The 16221-nt window shown below is 40.4% G+C and overlaps 1 protein-coding gene across 7 annotated transcripts in view; it reads right to left on the reverse strand.

Annotated features, from left to right (window-relative positions):
- The window catches only part of ATF1 (activating transcription factor 1), an 82107-nt gene that overhangs the window by 57685 nt on the left and 8201 nt on the right, over nucleotides 1-16221 (reverse strand). The gene's annotated exons all lie outside the window — the stretch shown is intronic.

Here is a 16221-nt window from a genome sequence, read left to right on the forward strand (position 1 = left end):
AAAGTGTTAAGTGCTTCAGGAGCTTCAGCCCTCCAGCCAGCTTTTCCAATGCCCTCCTAATTCCCAATGACAGAGCTCCAAGAAACTACCGATCCTCCGACTTAATTGAGTTAGAGAAACCATTCTCCAGATTGAAGAATTCTCTCTGTCCTTACAGACATGGGAGCTATACTCTTGGTGTTCAACTCCATTGCTATAAAGCAGCTCTGTCTCAGAGTACTACAACAGTTCAAATAGTGGAGTCGCTAATGAACCTCAACAGGTTCCTGTCTTTGAACCTATTCCCTTTTGTTTAGGCCCTTTGAGAGATACCCATCTTTTTTTCTCCTTTTGTTCCTCCACCCCTATTTATCAGGCTGAGATTTCTTAAAAAATATTATGCCAAAATTTCTTTCTCCCAGAGGAGGGAAATAATTCTAGAATTTGACAGCAGTAATCAAGATAGCTAACCAGGGGAATTAAATGACCCTTGACACCTTTTATTTGTTCTGTCTCTGATGGCACTATATTGAGTCTAGGGACACTAGTCATTTGTTCCCACTGCTTTCCTTTTCGTGAGCAGAATCTTCAACTGATATTGGCAGCATCCACAGTGCACCTCCTGTAAATATTCAGATTCCTCAAAACCTCTCCCCAGAATGAATCAATACCCTATAAATAAAGACACCCTTCAAGGCATCAGGCTCGTAACAGAATACAAAGCTCAGGACATCAACACCCTCTGCACTAGTGCCTGTAATACCTCTATTTTTCCTGTGAGAAAACCCAATGGCTAAGGATAGAGGTTTGTCCAGGACCTGTGCGAAATCATCATCATCATCATCCCTTGGCGCCTTGTTGTTCCTAACTCCCATATGCTACTGACATCCATTCCCACCAAAAGTAAATTGTTCACTGTAATTGATCTAGGTGATGATTTTTTAGTATTCCAGTTGATAAGGAAGTTTGTTTTGTTTTTTTGCTTTCACTTGGGAAGAACAGGAATACACTGGGACAGCAATGCCCCCAGGGTTATAAAGACAGTCCTTTGACTTTTCACAATCCTTAAAAGCTGATTTGGATGATATGAAGCTTTCTGCAGGCTCTACTTTGTTACAACATGTAGATGATTAGCTTCTCTGCCGCTCTTCTCCAACCACTTCACAGGAGACAGCATCCACTTTTAAAACACCTGGCCATAAAGGGACATAAAGTCTCAAAAAAAAAATTTTTTTTTTAAATACAGTTTGCCTAAATCCAGGTTTAGTACATAGGGCACCTGATCTTAGAACAAGAACTATATTTGGATCCAAGGAGGCTCCATGGCATCCTGAACTTTCCAATACCTAAAACTACACACCAATTACAAGGTTTTCTTGGACTGTCTGGCTACTGTTGAAACTGGATTCCAAACTTCTTTTGTATGGCTCAACCTCTACATGCTTTACTAAAAAATAACAAGCCTGATGCTATTATTCAGAAAGATCAGAAGAACATAGCTTCCGAGACTTTAAAGAAAAGCCTAATAAAGCCCCCTGCCCTCAGACATCCTAATTATCAACTTTCCTTTCTCCTCTTGGCATGAGAGAAGGAACTGTCCTTTGAGTAGTCATCCAAAAACATGGGGGCCATCATCAACCCATAGGGTATTATAACCCATAACTGGACCCTGTGGTGGAAGATGTCCTCGTTGCCTCAGAGCCAAGCCATTCCTACCACTTCCCTTTTAGTTAAAGTCACTGAAGAAATAACCCTGGGACACCCTTTAACCATCCTTGTGCCCCACAAAGTAGAGGCCCTCCTGAATTCTCTCCTCACTCTCAGCACTTCTCAGTCATCTCACCTCCTGTGACATCCTGCTGCCAATGGCTCCTCATAGAACTCTTTCTGGCTGCAATAACCTTAACCCTGCTAGTCTTCTCCCTTCCTTCCCTGAAGAAACCCCTCATGACTGCTTAACGCTGACAGATCACCTTTCGACTCCCTGTGACAATTTACAGGAAACTCCTCTAACCACTGCAGATTTTTAATGGTTTACTCATGGTTCTTATTTAAAGGGTGAAAATGGTAAATATCATGCCAGATATGCTATTGCAACTCCTTTTGAGACTCAGAGGCAGCACCTTTACCTCTGGTTACTCCATAGGCTGAATTTTACACCCTTACGCAAGGCTGTACCTTACCCAAAGGTAAAACTGCAAACATTTATACCCATAGTCCATATGCCTTTGGGGTAGCTCATGACTTTGGAATGTTATGGACATGGTGAAGCTTCCTTACCTCCAATGGGGATACAACTAAAAATGGTTCCTATGTCCACAATTTACCAGATGCCATACTTTTGCCAGCTGCTCTGGCTATTATTAAGGTTCCTGGACATTCCAGACTCAACTCTCTGGGTGCCAAAGTAAACCACCTTGCTGATATTGCCATGAAAAACACTGCTCTCAAGGAAACCAAAGCCAAACTTTTGTCATGGTCCAAAGGGATGTTCTCCCAAAATATCATTTGGGAAAACTAACAAGAGATACCCAACAATTAGTCCCAGGGAAGGAAAAACAGTATTAGAAATCTAGTAATTGTTGTTTTGATAAAAAGATGCTGGTTTGGACCAAATTAACAATCTGGTCCTACCAAAAATTCTAAATTCCTACTACTGTATATGCATTAAACTATTGGTCTGCTGGCAAAATGTTATCATTCACAAACCAGTACTGGTGGAGAAATACTAATAAGGCTACAAAAAGTGCCTACCCTCATCTGTCCCGCCTGTCCAAAGTCTAATTGAGAAAAACTCATTCACACAAGTGGATTTCATGTAGCTTCCCCGTCTCATGGATAAATCTCATGATCCAGTTATGGTCTGCATACGTTTTAGCAGACTGAAGCTTTTCCTTGTAGACAGACCAATGCTTTTTCTGTGTCTAAAATTCTGATAGAAAAGATTATCCCTACCTGGAGACCTCTTCTCAAACTTCATAGTGATTGGGAAACCCATTTTTCCAGTCAGGTGCTTCAACAAGTCTGTGCTGTTTGGCCAGTTTTACAACACTTCCATTGTGCATACCAAGGTTAGTCAAATATGTAAGTGGCGCTATTAAGACTCAAAATTTGTAGACGCTCCAAATACCCTGGCCAAAGGTACTGATGTTAGTCTTTCAAATTTCAGATCCGTCCTCTTTGACTCATAGATACTCATTCTGAGATAGTCACAGGATGCTGATACATTTGGCCCCCACCTCCTCTGACCCATGGTTGATAAAAGGAGATATACTCCAATACTGTAAATCCTAATTGCTTCTATTAAAAATAACCATGCTTTGGTAGAGCAATTTTTTCACCATGCACTCCTGGTGACCTTAAGCATCACACCTTGCAACCTGGAAATTTCGTCTACTGAAAAAGACACTTCCAGAAACACTCTCAACCTTGCTAGAAATGGCCTTACCAGTTACTACTAACTACCCTTGTGCCACCAAACTCTAAGAAACAGACTCCTGGATTCATGTGACACCTCTAAAGAAAGCACCAAACCGTGACTGGACCTGCAAGCCATCTGGTGACCTGAAAAATAAAGATTTTCCCGGAATTGAAGCAGACAACATTGGATGACGAGTCAGCTTTCCCAAGACGTCTGCACGAGGCCTGTATACCTTTTTCTCACTGTTGCTTCTTCTCTTTTGTGGAAAGACAATGAATGCCCTTGTCTGCATTTCCCAAAACCTTGTGAACGAGGGCAACAACTTCTTTTGATTATGGCCCTTCAGAAACAGCCTGACTGTGATCCCAGGACAAACTAATTTTTCACTTCTTCTAAAGAATTAGAAGATTCAGAATCCACAAAAGTCTTTCTTTCACCTGAACTAATAACTGACTCTAGATTCTTACTCAAATTCAAGGTCTCTGAGTTTGCAACCATAACAAACTGTAACATATTTGGTTCCAAACAGTCCTTTCAAGATAACAATGCTGTTTTAAAATGGCTTTGAGGTTTTATTCATCAGCTATTGCTTCATGTTTATACCTGCACTGTATCTTCCCAAATCCACTTGGTTAATTCTTTTAGTGTGTACATTCATAAATTTGACAACTCAGAAGAAATTATCAATTTTTTGAAAACCACAAACTACCAAAATTTAGCCATGAAAAAAACAGTCTGAATAGTCCTGTTAAAAAAAAAGAAAGAAAAGAAAAGAAATTCCAGGCTCCGGTTTCACTGGAGAGTTTTATCAAACATTTCAGGAAGGAATGCCAATTTTATATAATCTCTTCCAGAAAAGAGGATGGAATTATTTCTCAACTTGTTTTATGAGGCCCAAGACATTACAAAAAAAGAAAACCACAGACCAGTATCTCATGAATTTAGATGCAAAAACCTCAACAAAGTGTTAGCAAATTGAATCTAGCAATATATAAAAAGAACATAGGGGCGCCTGGGTGGCGCAGTCGGTTAAGCGTCCGACTTCAGCCAGGTCATGATCTCGCGGTCCGTGAGTTCGAGCCCCGCGTCAGGCTCTGGGCTGATGGCTCAGAGCCTGGAGCCTGTTTCCGATTCTGTGTCTCCCTCTCTCTCTGCCCCTCCCCCGTTCATGCTCTGTCTCTGTCTGTCCCATAAATAAATAAAAACGTTGAAAAAAAAAAAATTTAAAAAGAACGTAACACCATGCTCCGGGGTGCTCAGTCAGTTAAGAGTCTGACTTTGGCTCAGGTCATGATCAGTTCATGAATTCCAGCCCTGCAACAGGCTCTCTGCTGTCAGCACAGAGCCTGCTTCAGATACTGTCCTCTCTCTCTGCCCCTCCCCTGTTCATTCTCTCTCTCTCCTAAGTAAATAAACTACAAAAACAAAAACAAAAAAACAAGGCATCATGGCCCAAGTGCTATTTACTTCAGGTATGCAAGGTTGGTTCGACATTTAAAAATCAATCAATGTGGGGCGCTGGGTGGCTCAGTTGGTTAAGCGGCCAACTTCGGCTCAGGTCATGATCTCGCGGTGAGTTCGAGCCCCGCGTTGGGCTCTGTGCTGACAGCTCAGAGCCTGGAGCCTGTTTCAGATTCTGTGTCTCCCTCTCTCTGACCCTCCCCCGTTCATGCTCTGTCTCTGTCTCAAAAATAAATAAACGTTAAAAAAAAAAAAAAAAAAAATCAATCAATGTAATCCACCACATCAACAGGCAAAAGGAGAAAAAAATCATGACTGCATTCCAATCGAAGCAGAAAAATCTCATTTCATGAAATTTAATCTCATTTCATGGGGAAAAAAAAAACTCTCAAAAACTAGGAATAGAGGTAACTTCCTCAAACTCACAAAAAGCATTTATAAAAAACCTACAGCTAATATCAGACTTGATGAAAGAATGAATGCTTTTCCTCTAACACTGGGTACAAAGAAAGGATGTCCATTCTCACTACTCTATTCAACATAGTTGTGGGAGTTCTAAATGGTGCAATAAGGCAAGAAAAAAAGAAGTAAAATGTATAATAATTGGAATAAACTGGAATAACTGGAAAAAAAAGAAAACCATCTCTATTTGCAGATGACTGTGTACATAGAGTATCACAAGGAATATTAAAAACATAACAAGAATAAAAAATCATCACTCCTAAAACTAATGTTACAAGGTATAAAGATCAATAAACCAAAGTCAGTTGCATTTCTTTTTTTTTTTTTTTTTTTTTTAAATTTTTTTTTTTTCAACGTTTATTTATTTTTGGGACAGAGAGAGACAGAGCATGAACGGGCGAGGGGCAGAGAGAGAGGGAGACACAGAATCGGAAACAGGCTCCAGGCTCTGAGCCATCAGCCCAGAGCCCGACGCGGGGCTCGAACTCATGGACCGCGAGATCGTGACCTGGCTGAAGTTGGACGCTTAACCGACTGCGCCACCCAGGCGCCCCGCATTTCTATATCCTAACAAGAAACAAGTAAAAATCAACACAATGGAATTTATGATAGCTCCAATGAAAATACGCAATATTATTTACAATTGTTCTAAAAAAAACCTAAACACTTAGGTATAAATCTAACAAAACATGTACAGGATCTGTACACTGAAAAAGACAAAATACTATGGAAAAAAGCAAAGGAAATTAAATAATTGGAGAGATTTACTATATTCAAGGATTGGAAGATTCAACCAGATATCAATTCTCCCCAACTGACATAGACAAGGTTATTGTAAAATTTATACAGAAAGGGAAAGGCCCTAAAACAATTTTGAAAAAGAAGAATAAAATGGAAGTAATCTTTCTTCTTGATGTTAAGGCTTTCTATACAGAGTAATTAAGACAGCATGGTACTGACAGGGGGAGAGCACATAGATCAGTGGAACACAACAGAGAACCAGAAACAGACAAATATGCCCAAATAATTTCTGACAGAGGTACAAAAGTAATGCAGTGGTGCTGTAATTGTACATCTGTAAGCAAAAGCAAAAACAGCCCTCTCAAATCTACACAAAAATTAACTTAAAATGGATCATGGGTTTAAATGTAAAACATAAATAAAACTAAAAACTTTTAGAAGAAACAAAAAATCTTTGAATTTGGGACTAGAAAGAATTCTTAGACATCAAAAGCACAAACCATAAAAGGAAAACTTGATAAAATGGACCTGGTCAAAATGTAAAACTTTTGGCTTTGTGAAAGACCCTGTTAAATGAATGAAAAAGAAAAATCATTCTTCTACTCTCCCATACCATCCAAGCTGGAAAAATCCAAATAAAACTCACCTAGGTTTCTAAGTTACCCTATTGGAGAATCTTTATTTACCAAAAAGAAAGGAGAATCTTTCTTTAACAAAGAATGTCCAAGATGTTAGATAGAGTATCTCCAAGGTAAGAAAGAATTATCAAAGGCACCGATGCACATACACACACACACATTCTTAGCTTATCCCTGGATGAACCTTGAGTTAAATTTTCATGTCAAAAAATATGAATGGTATGGGGGCGCCTGTCTGGCTCAGTCAACAGAGTATGTGACTGACTCTTGGTCTCAGGGTTGTTAAGTTCAAACCCCTCACTGCAGTGTAGAGATAATTTAAAAAATTGAATTTAAAAAATATATGAATGGCATGAAGATCAAGCTGTTTTAAAAAGGTATTTTGTAGCCAAGCCTATTTGTAATTTCTTCCATATCCTCATTCATCCTCATCCTATGCCTGGAGACAACAGACTCTGGAGTTTTAGTGGATATTATGATGCAACTCACAGATCCCTTTTCATTAGTAAAAAGACTTATTCCCCAGCTGCTGGAGTACAGCTGCTAGCAGACAGTGTTCAGTTGTCGGCCCTCTTAGGAACTGGCTTGGCTGATGAGTCACCTTGCCTGAGGTCACACACACCCCTTCTCAGGTCGGTCAAGATCCAATGACTGGTGCATGCTGGGATATAAAGCCCTGGCTGCTCCCTTCCCCTAATTCTGAAGAGCTATCTCAGCTTCAAAGCTCTCTCTAGGGGGTCAGTTGAGGCCTTCCCGGAGACTGAATCCCAGTCCCACTTCTCCTCCCGCCCAATCCTGCTTCTTTCTCTTCCTTTACTTTCCACAGGTTGTAATCCCAGGAAGACTCCCTAATAAACCTCCTACACGCTAATCTCCATCTCAGGGTCTGCTTCCCAGGAAACCCAAACTGTGACAGAAGTCAAACTGCTAGAAATGAAATCATGTCTCTAGCCTTACTAGCTGTGTAGAGGTTATAAAGGACAGTAGGTTAACATGAGGTTTAAAGATATTAAAACATGTAAAATGCTTAGAAATGCACCTGGCACACAGTGGACACTCAATAAATGTTAGCTGTCACTATCATCATTGTTTTCCCCATTCACACCCAGTTAAAATATACAAATTTCTCTACATCATGAGAATTACTGATATTTATGAGCTGGAAAAGACCTTAGAGATCACCAAGTCTGACACTCTTAATTTCCAGATGATGAACATCAAATCTAAATAAGTAACTTAGTAACAAAACCAGAGTTCAGACCAGGTCTTCTGAACGCTTCCATCATTCTTGTTATCAGGCAAGACTGCCTCTCAATCTACATATACTTTGTAATTAAATGAAATTCACCAATTACTAAGTCCCTCCCCTTCACTTTCCTGCCAAAATTGAACCTCAGCTCTCTTCTGAAGAACACTACCTCTCCTATAGCTCTCTCCTTCACTCATACCATAAGCCTACAGATAGGGTGTGTGTTCCCTTTGCTTTTCATCAGTACTTCCAGACCACTGTCCCTTCAAAGTCCTCCCCTAAAAGCGTCCAACTTCAAGGCTCATAGCAACAGACCATCCTTATGGCAGTCACGTCCCCTCATTTCTTTAAGACGTTAGCCTGCAGACCAACCTATTCTTTCTAATACTATTCCTGATATAATCTGTGGTATTCTCAATATGCAACATCCAGTAACCTTCCACACCCAGACCTCTTTTATTCTTCTCCAAAACCCTGTCTTCCACCCTCTTCAGCTACCTGCTCCTGTGGTCATACCCTACAAGGTTTCTAAACAGGCATTTTGGGCAGGACAATTCTTCCATGTGCAGGAATATCCTGTTCTCAAACTCAAGTATCTATCTGAGATATCACCTACTTCCAATTCATTACCTCTACTATTTGGACGCTCAACAATTCTTGGGACTCCACACGAACCTATAATCCATGAGCCTACTACTATTTTTTCCCCTGCTCTTCACACTATCAAGTACCTACTTCCTTCCTTATACAGCTTAAATTTCATGGCCCAGCATTATAATCACTGTATCACGCACACCATCAATGCCCTTGTCTCTTCCTTCTTCATTGTAGTCCTTAACTAAATATCAACCCTGTTAACTCCCCTACTCTACGCGTGTAACCTGAATGCAAACCATACCTGAACTGGACTGGAGAAAAAATACACAACGGAATTTAACAGTCTCACTTTAAATTCATGATCAAATTTCAAGTGGACTGATGGAGTGCCTTGCCTGGTTAGGCGTCCGACTTCAGCTCAGGTCACGATCTCACAGTTTGTGGGTTCAAGCCCTTCATCAGGCTCTGTGCTGACAGCTCAGAGCCTGGAGCCTGCTTCAGATTCTGTGTCTCCCTCTCTCTCTGCCCCTCCCCTACTCGTGCTCTGTCTCTCTCTCTCTCTCTCAAAAATAAACATTAAAAAAAAAAAAAAAACTTCAAGTGTACTGTTAATGATCTCCAGCAATTCTGCTACACATCTGTAGTCCATTTACATTTCTCACTGTCCCAACAGACAGACTACTTCACATGTTCTCCTTGTTTCCTATCTTCTCAAAGCATTTTATTTCACTGAAAAACAAAGAAGTTATCAAAAGAAAACTTTCAGAGTATCTCCTCCCCAATCTACCCACCTACTCTATTTACTTTCTTTCTTACTATGAATGACGTACCTGTGCTCGTATAAAATAAATTTTTCCACCTGTAGACTAAATCTCGTTCCCTCTCCTTAAGGACTTCATCCCAAAATTGACTTCTCTTTCCTATATCATCAAATTTTTCCCTTCTATTGTATCATTCACATCAGTGTACCAACAGACTGTTGGTATTCCTCCCATCTCAAAAAGTAATAATAAAAGCAAAGCTCCCATGACCTACAAACCTCTCCAGCAACTTTATTTCTTAGCCCTCTTTGCAACAAAACTCCTCAAAGGAGTTGTCTATTAATTTTGTTGTCAATGAGTGTCCAATTCTTTTCTTCTTCTCTTTTTCCATGTTCTCTTGGATCTAATTAGATTTTTACCCCCCCCCCCCACTGAAATAGTTCTTAAGGCTGTCAATAAATTTCATGTTGCTAAATAGTCAATTCTTACTATTTGTGGTAGTTACATTCTATAAAGTTGCATGTGCACAGAATTGGCAAATACTGAACCACTGCTCCAGAGGGAATATGGAGGTAGGTTCCTGCAAGCTCCTGGGCACCTTATTTGCATCAACTGGTCAACATATAACCAGTGTTCCTGTTTAAAGATACCTTTTTAGTATATATAATGTTAATCCATTAACACTGAACCCAAGAACAGCAAAACTACAACTCATGCTTGAATGAGACTTATTTAACACATATATTTTCTCCATAAGGTACATCACAGCCTCCTTGCACTTAGACAACACCCAGTACAACTCCGGGAGGCTATTTCAAACAGCACAATCACCAACAAAAAGCAAAAAAATGCAAAAAATATGGCACTAACTAGACTACAAAAAGAACTGTTTATAGTATGAGAGCTAAAATAAGACAAAGCACTGGCGTCTTGTTCGATGTCAGCTGGAATGGTGTGCATTAAATGACTCCATTTTTTCACCACTCTGGGCATGTATACTAATGACCAGAGAAGTCCTGGATTGATTCCAGGGTTACAAATAAATTTTATCAAGTAGGCAAATCTGCAAATACAGAATCCTTGAATAATGAAGACTGACTGTGTAAGGGTTGCTTTTTATTCCTTATTCGACATGCTAGCAGAATTTTACATTAGACCATCGCCTTATTCTTAATTTCCAAGATTCTAATTTCTCTTGATTTTCCTCTTAACCTCACTGACCAACCTACCCCAGTCAAATCCACTGACCTCATCTATGAGTATACAAGACCCCCAGTAATCTCATCTAGTCTCATGACTTTAAATTACACTTATGTTACAAAGATATTGTCCCACAGCTCTTGGATGCTCTGGTCTGTTTTCCCCCTATTTGTTTTCAGTGTGTTTAATTTCTGCTGATCTATCTTTAAGTCCACTGATTCTTTCCTTGGCTATGTTAAATCTGCTAACAAGTAGTCCTAAAATATACTTCATCTATATCAAAATTTAATTTTAGCATTTTCATTTGACCTTCATATACTTTTCATTCCTATGCTGAAATTTACCATTATACATGTTGTCCACCTTTTCCACTAGAGCCTTTACTATGTTATTCACTGGTATTTTTTTTTTTAAGTCTTTTTTTTTTTTTTTTGAGAGAGCAGGTACATGTGCATGAGCGAGCAGGGGAGTGGTAGAGAGAGGGAGAGAGAGAACCCCAAGCAGCCCCGATTCAGGGCTCAATCCCATGAGCTGAGAGATCATGACCTGAGCTGAAATCAAGAGCCAGATGCTTTAACCAACTGAGCCACCCAGGCGCCCCTATTCATTGGTATTTTTAAATTCACTGTCAACAGTTCTGGTAACTATGTCATCCTCAGTCTATTGATTATTTTGATTCTTGAACGGTGGATTATTTTTTCTTATTTTTTGCATGTTTCATAATTTTTGCCTGAATGATGGACATCATGTATAAAACAACACAGACTGAGGAAACAGTATAAAAATGGGTATGGCTAAGTGCGCCCGGGTGGCTCTGTCGGTTAAACAACCAACCGGCTCAGGTTATGATCTCACAGTTCTTGAGATGGAGCCCCACACTGGGCTCTGTGCTCTCAGTGCAGACCCTCTGTCTCTCTCTCTCTCTCTCTCTCTCTGCCCCCCTCCCTTGCTCCCTCGCTCCCTCAAAAATAAACAAACATTTAAAAAATGGGTATGGCTCTTCTTCTCCAACCTGTTAGTTGGGGGACTGAGGGGAAGGGTTGAGTCATCTATTCAGGAATTGGGCTGGGCTTGGGTTTTGTTGTTAGGATTACCTTAAGTGTACTATCTGCTTCAAATTCCTCTAGTGCCACCTTCTGCTTAGGGTGGGAGCTGGTTTGCCCAGAGTGTTTTCTCAATGTTCTTGCTCCACCCTCAGCTTTAGGTTTTCTCTGGGCACCTTCCCCAGAGACTCTCTCCACAGTCTTGCCCCTCCCCTGGGCAACTGCTGTTGCTTTTTAAATTTTTTTTTTTCAACGTTTATTTATTTTTGCGACAGAGAGAGACAGAGCATGAACGGGGGAGGGGCAGAAAGAGAGGGAGACAGAATCGGAAACAGGCTCCAGGACCTGCTGTTGCTTTTACTTGCTAGCAGGGAACAGGGAAGTTCTCCATTATCCTGGCTCGGTCTCAGGCAAGCCCTGTATCTCTGGGTCTCAGGGGTTGGGCTTTCTCCCAGTAGTAGGAAAACTAAAGGTCTTAAACCCAGAACGGTTTCCTCCCCTTCTCTCAAGGTTTATGGGTTTTTGTTTTTTTTTTCCTTTCATTCCTCCTAGCCACAATGGAAAATGGAGTTTATCCCCTTCCCCCAGTGGCTTAAAGCTGTTTTCCACAGGGAGAAAAGGGTCCAGGCAGGCCCGTACCACCTAATGAGCCTTTCTGTGGCCTCCCTTGCTTTCCCCAATTTTTCTCAAGAGAAACCGTTGGGAGGACCTTGGAGAAACACCAACAGCTGGGGGTTATCTACCATGTATCTGCAGCTCTCAAAGATTCTATACTCTCATGCAGCCCACATTTAGGCTTTAGCAATTCATTAAAAACTTAGCTGAATTCTCCTTTCCCCTTGTATGACAGCCCTGTCTTCTTCCTGTGCTCCATTACAGATTAGCCAGGCCTACACCCCACCTCTGATGGATCAAGAGAAATTATGACTTTGTACATTACAGCTCATTCTTATTTTAAGATGGGAGCAATACTCTTTTCAGCTTTCTGTATCCTAAGTGGAAGCCAGAAATCATTTTGTGAATTTAAATACAATCTAGGGGCGCCTGGGTGGCGCAGTCGGTTAAGTGTCCGACTTCAGCCAGGTCACGATCTCGCGGTCCGTGAGTTCGAGCCCCGCGTCGGGCTCTGGGCTGATGGCTCAGAGCCTGGAGCCTGTTTCCGATTCTGTGTCTCCCTCTCTCTGCCCCTCCCCCGCTCATGCTCTGTCTCTCTCTGTCCCAAAAATAAATAAACGTTGAAAAAAAAAAAAAAATTAAAAAAAATAAATAAATAAATAAATACAATCTATATACCCACAACTCCTAAATTTACATTTCTAGTCTGGACTTCTTCCCTAGACTCTGGACCATATATATCCAACTGCCTACTGGACAAATCTACACAAACTCTAAGGTAACCCCCATGATCCCCACCTCTTAGTATTCATGCCTTTTTTTTTTTTTTAAATATTTTTTTTTCCACGTTTTTATTTATTTTTGGGACAGAGAGAGACAGAGCATGAACGGGGGAGGGGCAGAGAGAGAGGGAGACACAGAATCGGAAACAGGCTCCAGGCTCCGAGCCATCAGCCCAGAGCCCGACGCGGGGCTCGAACTCACGGACCGCGAGATCGTGACCTGGCTGAAGTCGGACGCTTAACCGACTGCGCCACCCAGGCGCCCCAGTATTCATGCCTTTGAATAATCCTTTCCCCTTGAGTGTGGGAGGGACCTGCAACTTGCTTCTAATCAACAGAATAAGAAAATGGGGTATCATTCCCGCGATTACGTTACATTTTATGGCAAAGGAATGGGATATCGTTCCATTGATTATATTATATGGTATCATAAAAGACTCTGTCTTGCTAGCCGACTCATTCTCACCCTTCTGACACAGGTAAGGGAAGCAGGCTGCCATGCTGTGAACCGCATGGGGAGGGCCACCTGGCAGCAAATTGCAGATGACCTCTAAGATCTGAGCGTGGCTTCCAGCCAACAAAAAACCGAAGCTCTCAGTCCTACAGCTGCAACAAAATGAATTCTGCCAACAACCCGAGTGAACTTGGAAGTGATTCCTCTCCAGTCTAACCCACAGGTAAGAACCCAGCCCCAGCCAATACCAGAGTACGTAGCTAAGAAGTTTCTGACCTCACAGAAACTGTGAGATAATAAATGCTGTGTTCGGGGCGCCTGGGTGGCTCAGTCGGTTAAGCAGCTGACTTGGGCTCAGGTCATGATCTCACGGTCCGTGAGTTCGAGCCCCGTGTCAGGCTCTGTGCTGACAGCTCAGAGCCTGGAGCCTGTTTCGGATTCTGTGTCTCCCTCTCTGACCCTCACCCGTTCATGCTCTGTCTCTCTCTGTCTCAAAAATAAATAAACGTTAAAAAATTTAAAAAAAAATAAAAAAAATAAATGCTGTGTTCTTGTGAGCCATTGAACTTGTGGTAATTTGTTTTGCAGCACAGAAAACTAATATAGATAGTATCACCAATTTAACACGCCTAAAAGCCAAATTCCTGATTGCCAATATTACCTCCAAAAGAAAAAACATGCTCTAGTGTTGTCCATCTTAATTAAGTGGCAACTCCATTCCTCCAGTTATTCAAGCCCAAAACTACAGGGTCTATCTCAATTTCTTTTTTTTTTTTTTCTCCAAAATCCACACGTAATCCAAAAGTAAAAAGTGTTGGTTTCACAAGCAAATTATATCCACAATCTAACTTTATCTCACTACCACCACTGCTACCACTTTGGTTCAAGTCACTATCACCTCTCATGCGCATTATTGCAACAGCCTCCTACCCAGATTAAAAGCCAAAAGACTTCCAGTGGCATACAAGGCCTACCTTATCTGACACTCCCCTTCCCACTCCAAACCTCTCTGCCTCATCTTGTGTCATTCTCCCCTCGTTCATCTGCCACAACACCAGCCTCCGTGATGTTCCTTAACCGTGCCAAGTACATATCAGTCTCAGCATTTTACAACTGTTAGTCCATGTAATTGAAGAGTTATTTCTACTACTCTTCTCTGACCACTTTATATAAAAAGGCAAGTCCACTTGTCCCCACCAGCTCCCTATCCCTCCTACCCTGTTTTATCAGTCTCCACAATACATACTATGAACTGGTATCTGTTTTATTGCCTGTCTCCTCAAAATTAGAATGTAATTTCCATAAGAGCAGAGACTTCTGTTCACTGCGATACTACTGTATTAGATACTGTTTCCTTACAATATTTAGAGTCTAATCAAGTAGTCAAGCCACAAGAATTTTAACATAAAGTCAGTCACGTTATTTTTCAAAATCACTACAAAATTACTTAATCACTTGGAAATGTACTTATTCTACAACACTATAAATATGCTTCTAAGGAAACTTGAAAAACATTCACATCTCACCAAAATAACTGAAATACACACGTAAGCCAAGTAAATTTAAACATCTCTGTGGAGGGCACTATTAACAGAAAGATAACTGAAAGACTCCATAACTGTTTTTCCAGCACCTTCTGGAGTAGATATAACTATTCCACACAGATACAGCCAAATAATGTAGAAGGATACATCAAGCTGGAAGGATTAATAACCCTTTAGGGCCCTGGCTCTCAAAGGTTTTGGTCTAAAGACCCTTTAACACTCTTAAAAACTGAGGACCCCACAAAATTCTTATTTTATGGGCTTTTAATCTACTAACACTTACACTTAAATTAAAACAAGGGACACCTACAAGACTCAGTCGGTTAAGCATTCAACTCTTGATTTTGGCTCAGGTCATGATCTCACGGTTCATGAGATCGAGCCCACGTTGGGCTCCATGCTGACAGCACAGAGTCTGCTTGGGACTCTCTCTCCCCCTCTCTCTGTCCCTCCCTTGCTGTCTCTCGAAATAAGTAAACAACAGCAAAAAAAAAAAAAAATCAAAAAATTTAAAAATATTTACCAGTTTATTTTAAAATAATATAAATCTATTACACGTTAATATAATGTTTTCATTTCTATAACTAAACTCCACCCCCCTAAATTAGTGAGAGAATGGTATTGTTTTATATTTCTGCAAATTACCTTAATGTTTGAGTTAATAGAAAATGGCTGAACTCTCTTAGCTGCTTCTACCTTAAATATGTTGCCATATGTTGTTTTGGATGAGATATATGAACAAAGTCTGGCCTCACACATACATGTAGTTGGAAAAAGGAAGTCTGTTTTAATAGTCTTTTCAGATAATTGTGGATATTCTTCGATACCACATTAAAACTAAACAGGTTGTTTGCAATGTACACTCTGAACGTTGCACTGCATATTCTGTTAACATTAAAATCCATTAGTCTACCTTGTACTTTGACCAAATCTTATACTCATGCATGATTTTGTACACAAGTTTGCAACTAAAAAGTCTATAACTACTGGAAAACTGTCAAGCTCACAATTGTGAATACAAGTTTTCCAAAATTCTAATTTTTGCTTGAAAATTCAAATCTTATCGCTGACAACAAATAGTTGTTTCCTTGAAATGGATCAGATGCATGGATCAATTTGAAATTTGTAAAATGTCAATTCTATAATATGCATGCCTATCAATTGAAGTTCTCTTACGTATACACGCCTGTTTTCCAGCTAAGCAGAAATATTTCCTATCTATCCATAATAAATCTATTGAATTAAAGATGGTTTGCCTCTTAATTCAAGTTAGC

Source organism: Puma concolor, chromosome B4 (assembly GCF_028749965.1).
Source record: "Puma concolor isolate L17-30 chromosome B4, mPumCon1.1.hap2, whole genome shotgun sequence".
In the NCBI taxonomy this organism is placed as follows: Eukaryota; Metazoa; Chordata; class Mammalia; order Carnivora; family Felidae; genus Puma; species Puma concolor.